Here is an 18,134-nt window from a genome sequence, read left to right as displayed (position 1 = left end):
TAGGGTGGTGGTAGTGGGAGATTTTAATCTCCCCGGGGTAGACTGGAAGGTGCCGAGATCAGAGGGTGCTGACGGGGAGGAATTTGTACAGTGTGTAATGGAAGGATCCCTGGAGCAGTATGTGGATAGCCCGACCAGGGAGGGGGCTATACTGGACTTGGTTCTGGGGAATGAGCCTGGGCAGGTGGTTGATGTTGAAGTAGGAGAGCAGGTGGCTAACAGTGACCACAACTCTGTCTGGTTTAAGATATTAATGGATAAAGATGAAGCCTGTCCTAAGGGGAGGGTGTTAAACTGGGGGAGGGCTAGATACAACCGGATTAGGCAGGATCTTAAAGATACGGACTGGGGTAAGCTGCTTGATGGCAGGTCGACGCTGGGTATGTGGGAGTCTCTCAAGGGAAAACTAAAATCTTTGCAGGAAAGGCACGTGCCGGTCAAGAGGAAGGATGGGAAGGGTAGGATTAGAGAGCCGTGGGTAACTAGGGATATTGAGGACCTGGTCAGGAGGAAGAGAGAGGCGTACATTAGATCTAGGCATTTGAGGACAGAGATAGCGTTTGAAGAATACAGAGAATGTAGGAGAGAACTTAAAAGGGGCATCAGAAAGGCAAAAAGGGGCCATGAAATGGCTTTGGCGGGTAGGATTAAAGAAAATCCTAAGGCATTTTACTCCTATGTTAGAAATAAAAGGATGGTTAGAGGGAAGATTGGTCCTCTCAGGGACAGAGGAGGGGAACTATGCTTGGAGCCTGGGGGAATGGGGGAGATCCTGAATGAATACTTTGCGTCGGTATTCATGCAGGAGAGGGGCCTGATGTCTGGTGCTGTGCTTGAGGAGTTTGAGGATCCGTTGAGGGATATAGTCATCACGAGGGAAGAGGTGTTGGGACTTTTAGACAGTATAAAGACGGATAAATCTCCGGGGCCTGATGGCATCTATCCCAGGCTGTTAAGGGAGGTGAGGGATGAAATTGCTGGGCCTCTGACGCAAATCTTTGTCTCTTCTTTGGACACAGGTGAGGTCCCAGAGGATTGGCGCATTGCAAATGTAGTACCGTTGTTTAAGAAGGGTCAGAGGGATAACCCAGGGAATTATAGGCCGGTGAGCTTGACTTCAGTTATAGGCAAGCTAATGGAGAGGATCCTCAAGGATAGGATGTATGAACATCTGGAGCGCTGCAATCTGATCAGGGATACGCAGCATGGCTTCGTTACAGGGAGGTCGTGCCTTACGAATCTAGTGGAATTTTTTGAAGAGGTGACAAAAACGGTTGACGAAGGACAAGCCGTTGATGTTGTCTATATGGATTTCAGTAAGGCGTTTGACAAGGTCCCTCATGGTAGGCTGATAGAAAAGGTGAAGGCTCATGGGATACAAGGCCAGGTATGTAGATGGGTGGAGAACTGGCTTGGGAGGAGGAGACAGCGAGTAGTAGTGGAAGGCTCCTTTTCCAATTGGAGGCCTGTCACCAGTGGTGTGCCGCAGGGCTCGGTACTTGGACCTCTTCTATTTGTGGTATATATTAATGACTTGGAAGAGGGGGTAGGTGGTGTGATCAGCAAATTTGCTGATGACACCAAGATGGTTGGATTGGCGGGTACTGAGGAGCAGTGCCTGGCAATGCAACAGGACATAGACAGGCTGGTGGATTGGGCAGATAGATGGCAAATGGAATTTAATCCGGAGAAATGCGAGGTGATGCACTTTGGCCGGAATAATGTGGAGGGGAGTTATACGATAAAAGGTAGAACTATCCGGAGTATAGATACGCAGAGAGACCTGGGGGTGCAAGTGCACAAGTCCCTGAAGGTGTCGGTACAGGTGCAGAATGTGATGAGGAAAGCGTATGGTATGTTAGCCTTCATAGGAAGAGGTATAGAATATAAGAGTAGGAGTCTGATGTTGCAGTTGTATAGAACGTTGGTTAGGCCTCACTTGGAGTACTGCGTCCAGTTCTGGTCGCCGTACTACCGGAAGGATGTAGAGATCCTGGAGAGAGTGCAGAGGAGATTTACCAGGATGTTGCCTGGTATGGAAGGGCTGTCTTACGAGGAAAGATTGAATGAACTTGGGCTGTTTTCCCTTGAGAGACGTCGGCTGAGGGGGGATCTAATAGAGGTTTATAAGATTATGAAGGGGATAGATAGAGTAAATGGTGGTAAGCTTTTTCCGCTACAAGAAATGGATAGAACGAGGGGTCACGGGCTTAGGGTGAGGGGGGCTAGGTATAAGACAAATATTAGAGGGCAGTTTTTCACGCAAAGGGTAGTGGGGGTGTGGAATGCACTGCCGAGTAAGGTGGTGGAAGCAGGCACGCTAGGGTTGTTTAAGAGTCACTTAGACAGCCATATGAGCGGGCTACATATAGGGGGATATAGTAGGCCTTACTGAACATTGTAGGCTTGGGAATACGTTTTGCCTCAGGAATGTTAGTCTTTGCCTGTTTAATAATAAATTTTTTTGTCTCCACAGGCATTTAAGTCCAGCAAGGGGCATGCAGGCGGCAGGTTGTAGTGGGCTGCTCTTGGATGTTGCTTCGGGAGTTGCCTATTGCTTCATGTCGTTAGTGTGCTTAAACTGGACCATCTCGAGGGCAACATGACAGCTCAGAGACTATCTCTGTTGCTGTGCGGACACATGGATTTGGGCCTGTGTCTGTGGGAGTTTGCACGTTCTCCCCGTGGTTGCGTGGGTTTCCTCCGGGTGCTCCGGTTTCCTCCCACATCCCAAAGATGTGCTTTTAGGCTGATTGATTGGGTACTAAAATTGTCCCTAAATTGGACCTCCCTGATCCTCGCACGTTAGGCGTAGACTAAAATCATGAATAGGTCACTGAGATAGTAGGACGGCGGCGCGGGCTCGTTGGGCCGAAGGGCCTGTTTCCCGTGCTGTGTTGTTCTTTGTTCTTTGTTCTTTGTTCTTTGACTAGTAAGTTTGCAGACGACACAAAAGTTGGTGGATTTGCAGATAACAATGAGGACTGCCAGATGATACAGCAGAGTAGAGATCAGTTGGAGACTTGGTTAGAGAGATGGCAGATGGAGTTTAATCCAGACAAATGTGAAGTAATGCATTTTGGAAGGTCTAACACAAATAGGAAACGTATCCTGTAAATGGCAGAACACTTAAAATATTGATAGGCAGAGGCGGGTGTACAGGTATACAGGTCATTGAAAGTGGCAATGCAGATGGGGAACATAGTCAAGAAGGCATACGGCATGCTTGCCTTCATTGGCCAGAGTACTGAGTTTAAAAATTGGCAAGTCATGTTGCAGCTTTCTAGAACCTTAGTGAGGCCGCACTTGGAATATAGTTTTCAATTCTGGTCGCCACACTACCAGAAGGATGTGGAGGCTTTGGAGAGGGTACAGAAAAGATTTACCAGGATGTTTGCTGGTTTGGAGAGCATTAGCTATGAGGAGAGGTTGGAGAAACTTGGTTTGTCCTCACTGGAGCAACAGAGGTTGAGGGACAACCTGATAGAATCGACAAGATTGTGAGAGGAATGGACAGAGTGGATAGTCAGAAGCTTTTTCCCAGAGTAGAAGAGTCAATTACTAGGGGGCACAGGTTTAAGGTGCAAGGTGCCAGGATTAAAGGAGATGTATGAGGGTTGTGTGTGTCTGGAACTCGCTGCTGGGGGAAGTAATGGAAGCAGATATGATAGTGAGTTTTAAGGAGTGTCTGGACAAATATTTGAATATAATGGGAATAGAGGGATATGGTCCCTGGAAGGGTAGGGGGTTTTAGTTCAGTCGGGCAGCATGGTCGGTGCAGGCTTGAAGGGGCTGAAGGGCCTGTTCCTGTGTTGTAATTTTCTTTGTTCTCATGACAATTGACAATGGTTTCATGGTCATCAGTAGATTCTTAATTCCAGATTTTTTTATTGAATTCAAATTCCACCATCCGCCCTGGTGAGATTTGAACCTGGGGCTCCAGAACATTAACTGAGTTTCTGGATTAATTGTCTGGAGATAATCCCACTCGGCCATCACCTCCCCTTGTTTTAAAACTCCATTTAATCTACAAAGATATGAGAGGTGGGTTAGCGATGGTGAGTTGGGGCCATTCACTAAATGGCATGATGATGGATTGGCAATGGCTAATGTTTAAGGAAGGAATCTACATATTGTAACAGTTACACTTTCCTTTCTGGTACAAAACAAAAGAAAAATGGCCCAACTATGGGTAACAAATAAATTGAGAGTATTAAATTCAAAGTGGAGTAGGGAGGCAGTGGCGTAGTGATATTGTCACTGGACTAGTAATCCAGAGACACAGGGAAATGCTCTGGGGACCTTGATTCGAATCCTGCCACGGCAGATGGTGGAATTTGAATTCAATAAAAAAAATCTGGAATTAAGAACCTACTGATGACCATGAAACCATTGTCGATTGTCAGAAAAACCCATCTGGTTCACTAATGTCCTTTAAGGAAGGAAATCTGCTGTCTTTACCTGGTCTAGCCATACATGTGACTTCAGAGCCACAGCAATGTGGGTGTCTCTCAACTGCAAGCTCTAAGTAAACAGGGGTTTAATGCAGTGCTGAGGGAGTGCCACATTGGGGGAGGGAGATTTAAACAGTACAACTGGCCACTGCTGTGAGAGGGCAATCCCATGACACCTTTGGAACAGAAACAGGTGCTCCCATCTACTATATCCCGTCACCCCGTGTTATGGTTCAGGTCAGAAACTCCAATGTGTTTTACGAAGCTTGCTTAAATCATAAATTTTACATCTTGAATTTGGCTAGAATAAGTGTGAGATGTTTTACTTCAGGTCTGATTCAAATGACCCACTAGGGAGCTTTTATAAAACAAAGTTTATTGCAGAATATAGTTAACACATACAGAATGAAAATTAACAATAATTTTTATTAGTTACATGTGAAAACAGCACAATAATGTATAACCCTTAACCAATATATATCAGAAATTCCAATTAAAACTGATATCCAATAAACAAAATCCTTTAAACAGATTTATCACTGCACAGGCTAAAACTCATGTGATGCTGGAGTGCAGTTCCCTGGGTTGAATGCTGATTTCAAATGATCTTGAAAACTCAGAGCAGTTTGTACTCAGATCAGCTCTGCAAAACACCAAAGCACAGATTCTTTACAGCAGCGTGGCAACAAGCCTCTCTTTCAGCTAACTGGTAAAATTCTCAAAGCACAATGTGCAGGCTGGGTGCATTGGCTGTGCTCAGTTGCCCCTTAGTGTCCTGGGGTGTGTAGCTGAGAGGGGCTAGTGGGGTAAATATGTGCCACTACAGGGATAGGCCTGGTGGCATTGTGGTTGGTGCAGACTCGATGGGCCAAATGGCCTCCTTCTGCGCTGTAGGATTTCTATGATTCTCAAAACTGAAAGGGAGAAAGAGCCTTCTTTTCCAGCTCGCATCTCAGATTGCCTCTAACGCTGCAGTCAAGATGAAACTAACAGCTGGAAAACCTCAGCCACCTGACTGGCCCACAGTTTTCTTTTCCTTCCTTCCAGCAATGACATCACCCAAGGCCGTGACCATGATTTAAAAAAAAAACCTCTTAAAGGTACACTCACATCACCCCCCCCCCCCCACCCCTTAATCAGTGTCACTGACTGGCACACATGCACCAACCACTCATCTTATTACTGTCAGCACTGAATACCAGTCACTGCACGTTCATCCAGGGAAGCTCAATAAGATATCTCAATGCCGTGTGGTGTTAAAGATCATTAGAGAACCATTTCTACATGAACAGGCTTCTGTTGTATAAAGATGAATGTGATAACAGTTCACAAAAAAATACATTTTCTTAAACAGTTGATCCTGAGGGAAGCTTTCATGATTATCACAGAGTGTGAAAAGAAGAATTACGTTGAAGTCTGGAGAAGATGGTGATTTTGTCTAATATCCGACATGAGTGAACAGCTTAGAGACAAAAGGCTGTTCCTCAGTGTGTAAAAGGACAGCAATTCTTTCAACGCAGTGGGTGAGAAACCATCTCGCACGCCTGGTCATCATAGCAAGCTGAGTATTAAATATTCACAACCCAGAATTTCCCATTACCCACCAAAATCAAATGTGTTTATCTTAGTTTTGTGTTTGGTGCTATCTCCAGGAAAGAGAGGGGTCACAAAGTGAAAAGGCAGCCCAGTCCGATCCCGATTATTTCATCAAAATCCTGTCAGTAAGCTGCAGTGATTTAAACCCTTGGACAGAGCGTGAGGACTCAGAGCGAGGAGCAATGTATTTGTGATAAGAATCTTTCAGCCAGCATTACATCAGCAATGTAGAACATAGGGGTCTAATACACAGCAGTATTTGTTTGTTAATGAGATACCCATTCCCAACCAGGCACAAATGGGTCATCTCTTCGTACTTTGCACTGAATTTGTGACAGGTTCCATTCTGATATATATGCCATAAAGCTATTATAGATTTTGATTGCACAGTGCTTGCACAAGGCAGCATTGCAACATTTATTTTCTTAGCCTGGCAGTACATTCAGAGAGAGCAAGCTCGCTCTCAGGATGAAGTGGTCTCTTTAGTCTTGCTTTGTGATGTTGTGCTGGGCAGTCCAACAGAGGGGAAACAAGGCCAATAACAGTGCCTGGGGACGGCAGGTAGCTCATTTTCCTTCCCGCGCTGGCCTACTTTGCGTGGGCAAATTCACCAATCCCACCCCTTCAGGGGAGAACTTCACTCTGAGGAGGAACAAGCAAAGAGAGGGGGCAATGTTGCCAGCCAACTGGGTGATAGGGAGGTGGCTTGAATGGGGGAGGGGGGGGCAGTGTTGAGATGAAGGGACTGGAGGTTGTCTCCGGCTTGAACGCCAGACAATTTGGGGTGCAATTTTGACTTTTAAAAAGCGTTTGGACAGTTTCATGATGGGTATAGAGGGATATGGGCCAAACACGGACAACTGGGACTAGCTTTGCAGTTTAAAAAGAAGGACGCATGGACAAGTTGGGCCGAAGGGCCTGTTTCCATGCTGTAAACCTCTAAGACTCTATGGCTGTAGCGTTGCAGTGAAGGGAAAGGTCAGCTTCATATATGATAGGACCACGCAAAGATCTGCCGCAGCAGGGAAGAAGCTGTTCCTCGGCTGGTTGGTGCGGGTCGCACCTGAACATCAGGCAGCTTGTCTGGGTATCGAGGAAGGGGTGTGGGATTGGATCAAACTGTGAAGTTTCTGTTAAGGACAGATAATGGAATATAGAATTCTCCCTGGCACACATGCCAAGGAGTTTATATTCTAGGGAAGGGTGAAAGTATTAACACTGTTGTTGAAACTTCTCCAAGTCACACGCTTGCAGACATTAAAACGTTGAGATATAACAACCTGTCTTCCTCCTCTCTTATTTCTAATTCAATTCCCAAATTTAATTTAGTCGAATGGTGGGTGTCCCGTAGGTCCTTGCTACCGAACATTAATAAACATTTCCTGTTGTATCCACTGACCTCACCATCCGAATGTTACTGTCTGGTCTTCATCACACTGGCCCTGGTGATGGATTTTGAGTTATCTATGTAAATTCAATATCTCATAATTTGAGAATGATTTTTTACTCAACAGGGAAGTGCTAAGCTCAGATTAAATAGTGATTATTATAAATCAACAATCTTTTACCTCAGTAACAGAAACTATGGAAACGCCTCATTATTTCACGTTCAGAGTTAATTGATGCGTCGTCACTGGATTAGGAGCTTGTGTGTTAATCACAGGCAAGAAACCAACAGGCCACAAGCGGGGTTCACAATGAGAACGTACGTCACAGCCGATCTGATCCGTTCCTCCCAACCCCACCATCTCCCCCATTACACTATCCAGCTGTTCCACTTGGGGACTCCCATTTGCTCATTTCTCCCACCGTTCCAGGCATCAACTTCAACCACTTTAACCTAGACACAGAGAAACTAGAAGCAGGAGGAGGCCATTCGGCCCTTCCAGCCTGCTCGGCCACTCATTACAGTCATGGCTCATCATCCAATTCAATATCCTGATCCTCCTTCCCCTCCATATCCCTCGATCCCTTTAGCCCCAAGAGCGAAATCTAATTTCTTCTTGAAATCACACAACGTTTTGGCCTCAACTACTTTCTGTGGGAGTGAATTCCACACATTCCCCACCCTCTGGGTGAAGACATTTCTCCTCACCTCAGTTCTAAAAGTTCCACATTCCAAACAGTGATGTGTTCAGGGAACCATTATTCGCTGAATCTCACTTAGGACAAAGAGTAAACAAAGGTACAGCACAGGGACAGGCCCTTTGGCCCTCCAACCCTGTGCCGATCATGACATCCCAACTAAACTTAAAAAACCCTTCTGCCCTTACTCAGTCCGTATCCCTCTATTCCCTCCCTATCCATCTTCCCATCCGGATGCCTCTTAATGTTGTTAATGTTCCTGCTCCCACCACCTCCTCTGGCAGCGCGTTCCAGGCACCCACCACTCTCTGTGTGGAAAACCTTCCCCCGCACATCCCCCTTAAACTTTCCCCCTCTCACTTTGAACCTGTGACCCTCATAATTGACACTTTCACTCTGGGGAAAAAAGATCCTCTGATTGTCCACCCTGTCTGTGCCTCTCATCATTTATAGACCTCTATCAGGTCTCCCCTCAGCCTCCTTTGGCCAATGTAATGCCAGCCAAGTCACTTCCTGGTTCTGTCGCTTAGTAACAGGGCGAATAACCCAGTTTCAGTCCCATTCTGCATTAAGTTAAAAGACCCCAGCCAGGGCGATGATGGGAGAACTCCAGTTAGTCTGAGTGGTGTGGTTCTAATCACCTTCTCCCCACTTCCTGTAGGACCTTGCAGCAATGTGGAGGATATCGGCTGAGGTCAGGCTCAGACTCCACACTTCACGTTTCCTATCTGTGGTCAGTATTCCCGGTTCGGGATTTTGTCATGGTGTCCAAATCATTCCCAGAAAGAGGAGCTTCCTGTTGCTCAGAGGAATCAGGATAAATTGTCAGGATAATTATAAATTTCTATGAGATACCAGACCAACCAGACCACTTACAAAGAAATACATCTAAATTTAGCCTTAAACATTCCCCAAATCTTTGGGCAACCAGATCTCAGAGACATCTGGAGTTGAGAAAATCAGATGAGTTCCTGCAATCATAAGGCACTCAGAATCTCTCAGATCCTGAGTTTACAACATCTTTACATAAATGTTAAAACTCATTGCAGTTCAGATTCGATAGGTGGGATTTTACTGCCTCGCTCATCCTGAAACCATAAAATCCCGAGGCTGGCTGGATGGTAAAACCCTGGCCCACATGTGAGGTCTATCTTTGTGAGTTAATGCCAGCTGCCGTTCCCGAATACCTGAATCAGCCGGGGGCTTCACATCTGGGCTGGGGTTTATTATCGAGTTCTCCAGTTCAAGATGAGGAGCGATTTGGGTATCAGCTCAAAGCCAACTCCGTTGCGGCAAGATTAACTATCATGACTGCTTAGTGATATAGGATGGAAGGGCGGCATGGTGGCACAGTGGTTAGCGCTGCTGCCTCACAGCACCAGGGATCCTGGTTCAATTCCAGCTTGGGTCACTGTCTGTGTGGAGTCTGCACGTTCTCCCCGTGTCTGCATGGGTTTCCCCCAGGTGCTCTGGTTTCCTCTGAGTCCAACATTGTGCAGGTTAGGTGGATTGGCCATCCTAAATTGCCCCTTAATGTCCCAAGATACGTAGGTGAGGGAGAGTAACATGGTAAATAAGTGGGGGTTACGGAGATTAGGCTGGGGGATGGGCCTGGGTAAGATGCGCTATTGTAAAGTAAGTGCAGATGTGGCAAGACAAGTCATAGACCACCTATAGTGCAGAAAGAGGCCATTCAGCCCATCAAGACTATACCGATTGTCCAACGCAGCATCCTTTCCAGGTCTTATCCGTGTAACGCTATTTATCCTGTTAATCTCTCTAACACTAATGATCTCTTTCTGCACTGTAGGGATTCTATGTTTCAATGTGAGTTGAGTAGAATTTGGAGGGGGAGTGTAATTCCAGCAAGGTGGTTTTTTTAATGAGAGTTAATGAGAAGCAGTTCCCGGTAGAGATCAGCAGGAAGCATGACCCACCTTTAAACTGTCTTCAGATTGAGAGAACAAAACTCCAAATTAGTTTCTTCCCGGATGGCAAATGGACTTTTCCAATCTTGCCAAATTTAGTGCCCTGTCCACCATGATTCCTATCGTGGGGGGCACGGTGGCACAGTGGGTTAGTGCTGCTGCCTCACAGGGCCAGGGACCAGAGTTCAATTCCTGGCTTGGGTCACTTTTGTGTGGAGTTTGCACATTCTTCCCATGACTGCGTGGGTTTCTTCCGAGTGCTCCGGTTTCCTCCCACAGTCTCAAAGGCGTGCTGATTAGGTGCTAAATTCTCCCTCAGTGTTATCCAAACAGGCGCCAGAGTGTGGATTTTCACAGTAACTTCATCGCAATGTTAGAAGGTTCGCTAGGCTGATACCGGAGATGAGGGGGTTAGCCTATGAGGAAAGATTGAATAGACTGGGTCTGTACTCATTGGAGTTTAGAAGGCTGAGGGGGGATCTTATAGAGACTTATAAGATAATGAAGGGGCTAGATAGGGTGGAGGTAGCGAGATTCTTCCCGCTTAGAAAGGATGGCAGAACTAGAGGGCACAGCCTCAAAATAAGCAGGGGGTGGGGATACAGGTTAGATCAGAGTTAAGAAAGAACTCCTTCACTCAAAGGGTGGTGAATCTCTGGAATTCTCTGCCCGTTGAAGTGATGGAGGCTACCTCGCTGAATATATTTAAGTCATGGGTAGATAGGTTTCTGATAGACAGGGGAATTAAGGGTTATGGGGAAAAAGCGGGAAAGTGGAACTGATCCACTTCAGATCAGCCATGATCTTATTGAATGGCGGGGCAGGCTCGAAGGGCTAGATGGCCTACTCCTGCTCCTATTTCTTATGTTCTTATGTTAATGTAAGCCTACATGTGACGTCGATAAATAAGGTTTATAAAATGTAAACTATCACTGGCAGGAGTGGAAGTCTCTGTCACTGACCATTCCCCGCAGTTTATCTATTAATGAGGAGACAAAATAATTTGATTTTGGTTTGTAACAGAGCGTGGGAGTGAAGAGGCCTTTGTCTGAATTCATTCATTCTAAATTAATTTCTGATTCAGCAGCGAGTCAGTATTTGGGGAAACAATAGTTAATGTGCAGTTTATCGAGCTTGCAACGAGCTGGCCTATTAAAATTTTTAAAAAATCACTGCATGTAGCTGTTATAAAAGATTAAATATTACCTCTGGAATCTTGGCACTGTCTCATTATCAATGTGATCAATTGCTCAAGGAACTATTATCAATCTTGGCCTGTGATCCACTTGTGTTGGATCACCCTGCCACATCACACTAATATTCTGGATTTATTTAAGGTTTGTACCTACGGGCGTGAATATTACAGGCATAATTCACTTTGAAACTCCTCGCTTGTTGTGAATATAAAATACAAGCTGTCAGAGATAGTGGGGAGAAAAGTCACAGGTATATTTATTCAGTCACAATCAGACAAGTACAAAGTACTTATTAGCATAAGCAACATGATGGGCGTAAGGTAGAAATGGATAATGCTCTTCAATATCTGCTGTGAGCAGCAATAGGCGGATATCAGATAATGCCAGCATTGAGACTGACTGCAGTCCGGTAAACAGGAGAGAGGGAATGACCCAGGGAGAGCCGCAGTCAGCCACTCCATTAAAAACATTACACACTCAGTAAAGTGGGATTGGTGTAACCGACCTGTCAGTTCTCCAGTCTGAAGGGGTTTATAACAGGAATAATTCATCAAATTCTATGATACAATGCACGTTAGGCAACCTCACACATTCACACACACTGTGCCGTTAACCACACTGTTCTCATTTTCATAGAATCCCTGCAGTGCAGGAGGAGGCCATTCGGCCCAGCGAGGGACTAGCTGGGGTAAATGGGATAGGGCCTGGGTGGGATAGTTATTGGCACAGGCTCAATGGGCTGAATGGCGTCCTTCTGCACTGACAGATTCTGCACTGACCCACGATCCCACCCAGGCCCCATTCCCATAATCCTGTGTATTTACCCTGCCATTCCCCCTGACACTAAGGAGCAATTTAGCATGACCAATCCACCAAACCTGCACATCTTTCGGACTGTGGGAAGAAACCGGGGCACCTAGAGGAAACCCATGCAGCCATGGGGAGAACATGCAAACTCCACAGAGACAGTGATCCCAGCCGGGAATCGAACCCAGGTCCCTGGAGCTGTGAGGCAGCGGTGCTAACCACTGCGCCATTGTGCCAGCCCAATATTTGATCAATATTTTACCATTGTGTGTCTCCCCCATTCCCTGACTTGGAGTACAACCACCCTGGACTCCCCCAGTGAGTACCAATGGGACCACTTCCCCCTTTTCCCTCAGGATTCCTCATGCCTGGTACGATCTAAAGTATCGTTCCCTCTGCTTTGTCCCAGAGGAACCCCAAGCCAAGGCGCCCCCTGACTGCATTCTCACCACTCACTATCCTGTAACCTAATTGAGTATGACTTCAGTTCTGACGAATGCTGTGTTCTGCAGTTTGGGGAATGTAGTGACAGCAGGGAAGATAGTAACAGACTCCAACAAACACACGGCAAGTGGAACTGAGTACAGAAAAGTGTGAAGTGACACAGATTGTAAAAGAATGGGAAGAGACATTAGAAATAAGTGTTATAATTTTAAACAGGGTGCGGGAGGGAACAGAGACACTTCCAATAGATATACACAAATTACTGACAGTAGCAGGACAAGTTGAGAAGGTTCATACATCCTGGAGATGTTGGGGTATAACTTGACTCCGAAGCCTCAAAAAGTCCCTCCAAATACGGGATCGAACTATACGGTGAACCTGGAAGTGACCCAGCGACACGGTGCAGGCGACCATCATCTTTGTCAGGTGCCAAGCGGGGAGTGTCTTAAACCCCTGTCCATCTTCACAAAGCAGCTGATATTGCTGCTCACTTCCTCAGGATCAGTCAGAAGGCACCGGTCAGCAAATTACAAACTGGCGGCGTGAACTCTCAAGGTCGATCAGCCAGTCCGAGTGCTGTCACGGCTGAGGTGATGGATCGACCAATAGCCTGAGTTTATGCAAAAACACACGGATGGGATTCTCCAATCTCATTCATCCTGTCGCCGCTGCCGGTGAGAACGCAGAATTTGGCGCTCAGCCACGTCTTCACTCACTGCAGCGAGACCGGAGAATCCCAGCAGTGGGGGCGAGGTTGGAAAATCCCAGCCCCGAGCGAGGTTGCAGAATCCCAGCTGCAGGGGCAAAGTCAGAGAATCCCAGCTGCGGGTGAGGTTGTAGAATCAGTAAATGGCAGAACCCTTAAGAGTATTGATAGGCAGAGGGATCTGGGTGTACAGGTACACAGATCACTGAAAGTGGTATTGCAGGTGGAGAAGGTAGTCAAGAAGGCGTACGGCATGCTTGCCTTCGTCAGCCAGGGCATTGAGTTTAAAAATTGACAAGTCATGTTGCAGCTTTATAGAACCTTAATTAGGCTGCACTTGGAATATAGTGTTCAATTCTGGTCGCCACACTACCAGAAGGACGTGGAGACTTTGGAGAGGGGACAGAAAAGATTTACCAGGATGTTGCCTGTTATGGAGGGCATTAGCTATGGGGAGAGGTTGGAGAAATGTGATTTTTTCTCACTGGAATGATGGAGGTTGGGGGACAACCTGATAGAAGTCTACAAGATTATGAGAGGCATGGACAGAGTGGATAGTCAGAAGCTTTTTCCCAGGGTGGAAGAGTCAATTACTAGGGGGCACAGGTTTAAGGTGCGAGGGGCAAGGTTTAAAGGAGATGTACGAGGCAGATTTTTTTAGACAGAGGGTGGTGAGTGCCTGGAACTCACTGCCGGGGGAGGGAGTGGAAGTGGATACGACAGTGAGTTTTAAGGGGCATCTTGACAAATACATGAATAGGATGGGAATAGAGGGATATGGTCCCCGGAAGGGTAGGGGGGGTTTTAGTTAAGTCAGGTAAAATGGTCAGTGCAGGCTTGGAGGGCTGAAGGGCCTGTTCCTGTGCTGTAATTTTCTTTGTTTTTTGTTCTTTGCTTTAATTCCAGCCACGGGTAAGGTCGGAGAATCCCAGATGCCATCGAGGTCGGAGAACACCAGCTGTGGGCAAGATGGGAGAATCCCAGCCACAGGTAAGGGTGGAAAATTTTGGCCGTGACGTTTGGACGGAGAAAGTTGAGTAATTTTTTTAATATATGCCAGGTCAAATTACATACCACAGCCAAACCCATGGCTTTATAAATAGATGCACAAATAGACCCTGACTGCCACTGCCATCATCCTAATGGATATCAATACACTCTGACTGGGTTGTGGAAACTCACTCAGTGGGTCCAGAAAATCCTGGCCACAGGTTAGAGGAGCGAGTAAACTCTGCTAACCCTGAATAAAACACAGAATAATTCAGATTGTGTCCAGTTTGGTCGATTGACCTCTCCAATTATCTAATATCACGTTACAATGACCTACAAAGAACAAAGAAAGTACAGCACAGGAACAGGCCCTTTGGCCCTCCAAACCCATGCTGATCTTGATGCCTTAGCTAAAGTAAAATAGCCTTCTGCCTTACTCGGTCCGTATCCCTCTATTCTCTCCCTATCCACGTCCCCATCCAGATGCCTCTTAAATGTTGCTAATGTGCCTGTTTCCATCCCCTCCTCTGGCAGCGCGTTCCAGGCACCCACCCCTCTCTGTGTGAAAAACCTCCCCTGTACATCTCCCTTAAACTTTCCCCCTCTCACCTTGAACCTGTGCCCCATTGTAATTAGCACCTCCACCCTGGGAAAAAGTCTCTGACTATCCACCCTGTCTGTGCCTCTCATCATTTTGTAGACCTCTATCAGGTCTCCCCTCAGCCTCTGTCTTTCCAGTGAAAACAATCCCAGTTTATTCAACCTCTCCTCACAGCCAACACCCTCGAGACCAGGCAACATCCTGGTGAACCTTCTTTGCACTCTCTCCAAAGCTTCCACGTCCTTCTGGCAGTGACTAAACCCTTATCAATAGGCCAAAATATCACCAACTTTCTATTGGCTCCCATTGAATGGTCTTCACTGACTCCGTCTGGTAAAATCTGAGATTTCATTTATAAACTGCCACCTGATTAGATCCAGAGGAAATAGTGAAAAACAGTCTCTCATGTAGTCCTGAGGCAGATAGATGCATCTGCAAGAAAATGAAAACTGCACAAAGAATAGACAATGACTCCAGTTTGTAACAACAACTAAGACATTGTGAGGCTCCAGGCTGATTGTGCTGAACAGGGTTTATTTCTACAAAAGCAGAAACATTGGAAGCAGACTACAACACGAACCAAACATAATCCCTGCCAGCACAACTTCACAAACAATTACCTGCTGGCTGAGGGAGAACAGTCTAGCTCACATACTCTATGGAATAGCGGGGAATAGAAACTTGCATTACTCTGCCGAAGCACAAAATGTTATCCCACTGATGCACGACAGGTCTTCTCAGAATGTTATTGAGGGTAGAAGTGGTTGTCTGTGTGTTCCAGAGTTATAGTATACAAACAGTCTGACAGTGTACAGACAGTCTGACTGTACACAGTCTGACAGTACACAGTCTGACAGTGTACAGAGTCTGACAGTACGCGGACAGCCTCGCAGTATACGGACAGTCTCGCAGTATAAGGACAGTCTGACAGTATACAGACTGGGTACCCCAGTATACAGATTTGATTTGATTTATTATTGTCCACATGTATTAACATACGGTAAAAAGTATTGTTTCTTGCGTCCTATACGGGCAAAGCATACCATTCAGAGAAGGAAAGGAGAGAGCGCAGAATGTAGTGTTACAGTCATAACTAGGGTGTAGAGAAAGATCAACTTAATGCGAGGTAGGTCCATTCAAAAGTCTGACAGCAGCAGGGAAGAAGCTGTTCTTGAGTCGGTTGATACGTGACCTCAGACTTTTGTACCTTTTACCCGATGGAAGAAGGTGGAAGAGAGAATGTCCGGGGTGCGTGGGGTCATTAATTATGCCGGCTGCTTTTCTGAAGCAGCGGGAAGTGTAGACAGAGTCAATGGATGGGAAGCTGGTTTGCGTGATGGATTGGGCTACATTCATAACCTTTTGTACTTTGCGGTCTAGGGTAGAGCAGGAGCCCAGGCCAAGCTGTGATACAACCGGAAAGAATGCTTTCTATGGTGCATCTGTAAAAGTTGAGGATTGAGTATTGGCTATCTAACAGAAAGCAGAGTGTTGGAATAAATGGGTGCTTTTCCGATTGGCAGTTGGTGACTAGTGGCATGCCGCAGGGATCGGTGCTGGGGCCTCAACTATTTACCATATATATAGACAATCTGGAGGAGGGGACGGAATGTAGGGTAACAAAGTTTAAGGATGATACGAAGATGAATGGGAAAGCAAATTGCTGGAGGATGCGGAAAGTCTGCAGAGAGATTTGGATCGGCTGAGTGAGTGGGCAAGGAGCTGGCAGATGGAGTATAACGTTGGCAAGTGTGAGGTTATCCACTTTGGAAGGAATAATAGTAGAATGGACTATTATTTAAACAGTGAAAAGTTACAACATGCTACGGTGCAGAGGGACCTGGGGGTCCTTGCGCACGAATCACAAAAACCCAGTCTGCAGGTGCAGCAGGTGATCAAGAAGGCAAATGGAATATTGGCCTTTATAGCGAGGGGGATAGAATATAAAAGCAGGGAGGTCTTGCTGCAACTGTACAGGGCACTGGTGAGGCTGCACCTAGAGTACTGTGCACAATTTTGATCCCCTTGTTTAAGAAAGAATATATTAGTTTTGGAGGGAGTGCAGAGAAGGTTCACCAGGTTGATTCTGGAGATGAGGGGGTTAGCTTATGAGGAGAGATTGAGTAGACTGGACCTGTACTCGTTGGAGTTTAGAAGGCTGAGAGGAGATCTTATAGAGACATATAAGATAATGAAGGGGCTAGATAGGGTAGAAGCAAAGAGATTATTTCCTCTTAGAAAGGAAACAAGAACTAGAGGGCACAGCCTCAAAATAACGGGGAGTCAATTTAGAACAGAGTTGAGGAGGAAATTCTTCTCCCAGAGGGTAGTGAATCTTTGGAATTCTCTGCCCAGTGAAGCAGTGGAGGCTACCTCGTTAAATGTGTTTAAGTGACAGGTAGAGGGATTTTTAACCAATAAGGGAATTAAGGGTTATGGGGAGCAGGCAGGAAAGTGGAACTGAACCACTATCAAATCAGCCATGATCTTATTGAATGGCGGGGCAGGCTCGAAGGGCTAGATGGCCTACTCCTGGTCCTATTTCTTATATTGTTATGTGGACTGCATACCTCACTATACATACTGTCTCACAGTATACAGACTGCGTGCCCTATTATACAGACTGTGTACTCTAGTGTACAGACTGTGTACCCCAGTGTACAGAGTGTGTCCCCAGTATGCAGACTGTGTACCCCAGTATGCAGGCTGTGTACCCCAGTATGCAGACTGTGTACCCCAGTATGCAGACTGTGTACCCCAGTATGCAGGCTGTGTACCCCAGTATGCAGGCTGTGTACCCCAGTATGCAGGCTGTGTACCCCAGTATGCAGACTGTGTGTCCCGGTATACAGGTTGTGTGTTATGGTATGAAGAATGTTGATGGGATTTCCTCATTCTGCCCACTGTCAGTTTTGTGGCGGAGATGGTGAGGCCATTCATCCTCATCCCACAGGGATAGCATTGAGGGGGCTGTGCTGTCCTCCTGTACGATGGCTGGAGAAGTGAGACTGGTGTGTCTTCTGGAGCCATTCCCCGGGTACAGCACGTCCGTCTGTCGCTGTCCCCTCCGTTAGGGAGCTGAGGAGCCTGACAGGGGAAGTGGGGGGGGGGGTGCTGCTGCCTTCTCCTTGTGGCCTTGAGGCCTCTGCCCCAGCTTCTGAAAACCCCTGTAAGTGTCCTGGAGTCAGTGGGGTTGGAGAGAGTGAGGCCTGCGTGCGCGCTCGTTTAAACATGGTGCCTGGATATCAACCTGCCAGGTAACAGCAGGAGAGGCCCAATCATCACCTGACCCACCAGGTGCTCTGGAGAGATGCCCACCTGTGTGGT

This window comes from Carcharhinus amblyrhynchos, unplaced genomic scaffold (assembly GCF_965287045.1).
Source record: "Carcharhinus amblyrhynchos unplaced genomic scaffold, sCarAmb.v2.hapA scaffold_37, whole genome shotgun sequence".
NCBI classification, from domain to species: domain Eukaryota; kingdom Metazoa; phylum Chordata; class Chondrichthyes; order Carcharhiniformes; family Carcharhinidae; genus Carcharhinus; species Carcharhinus amblyrhynchos.
This window is presented reverse-complemented; position numbering follows the sequence as displayed.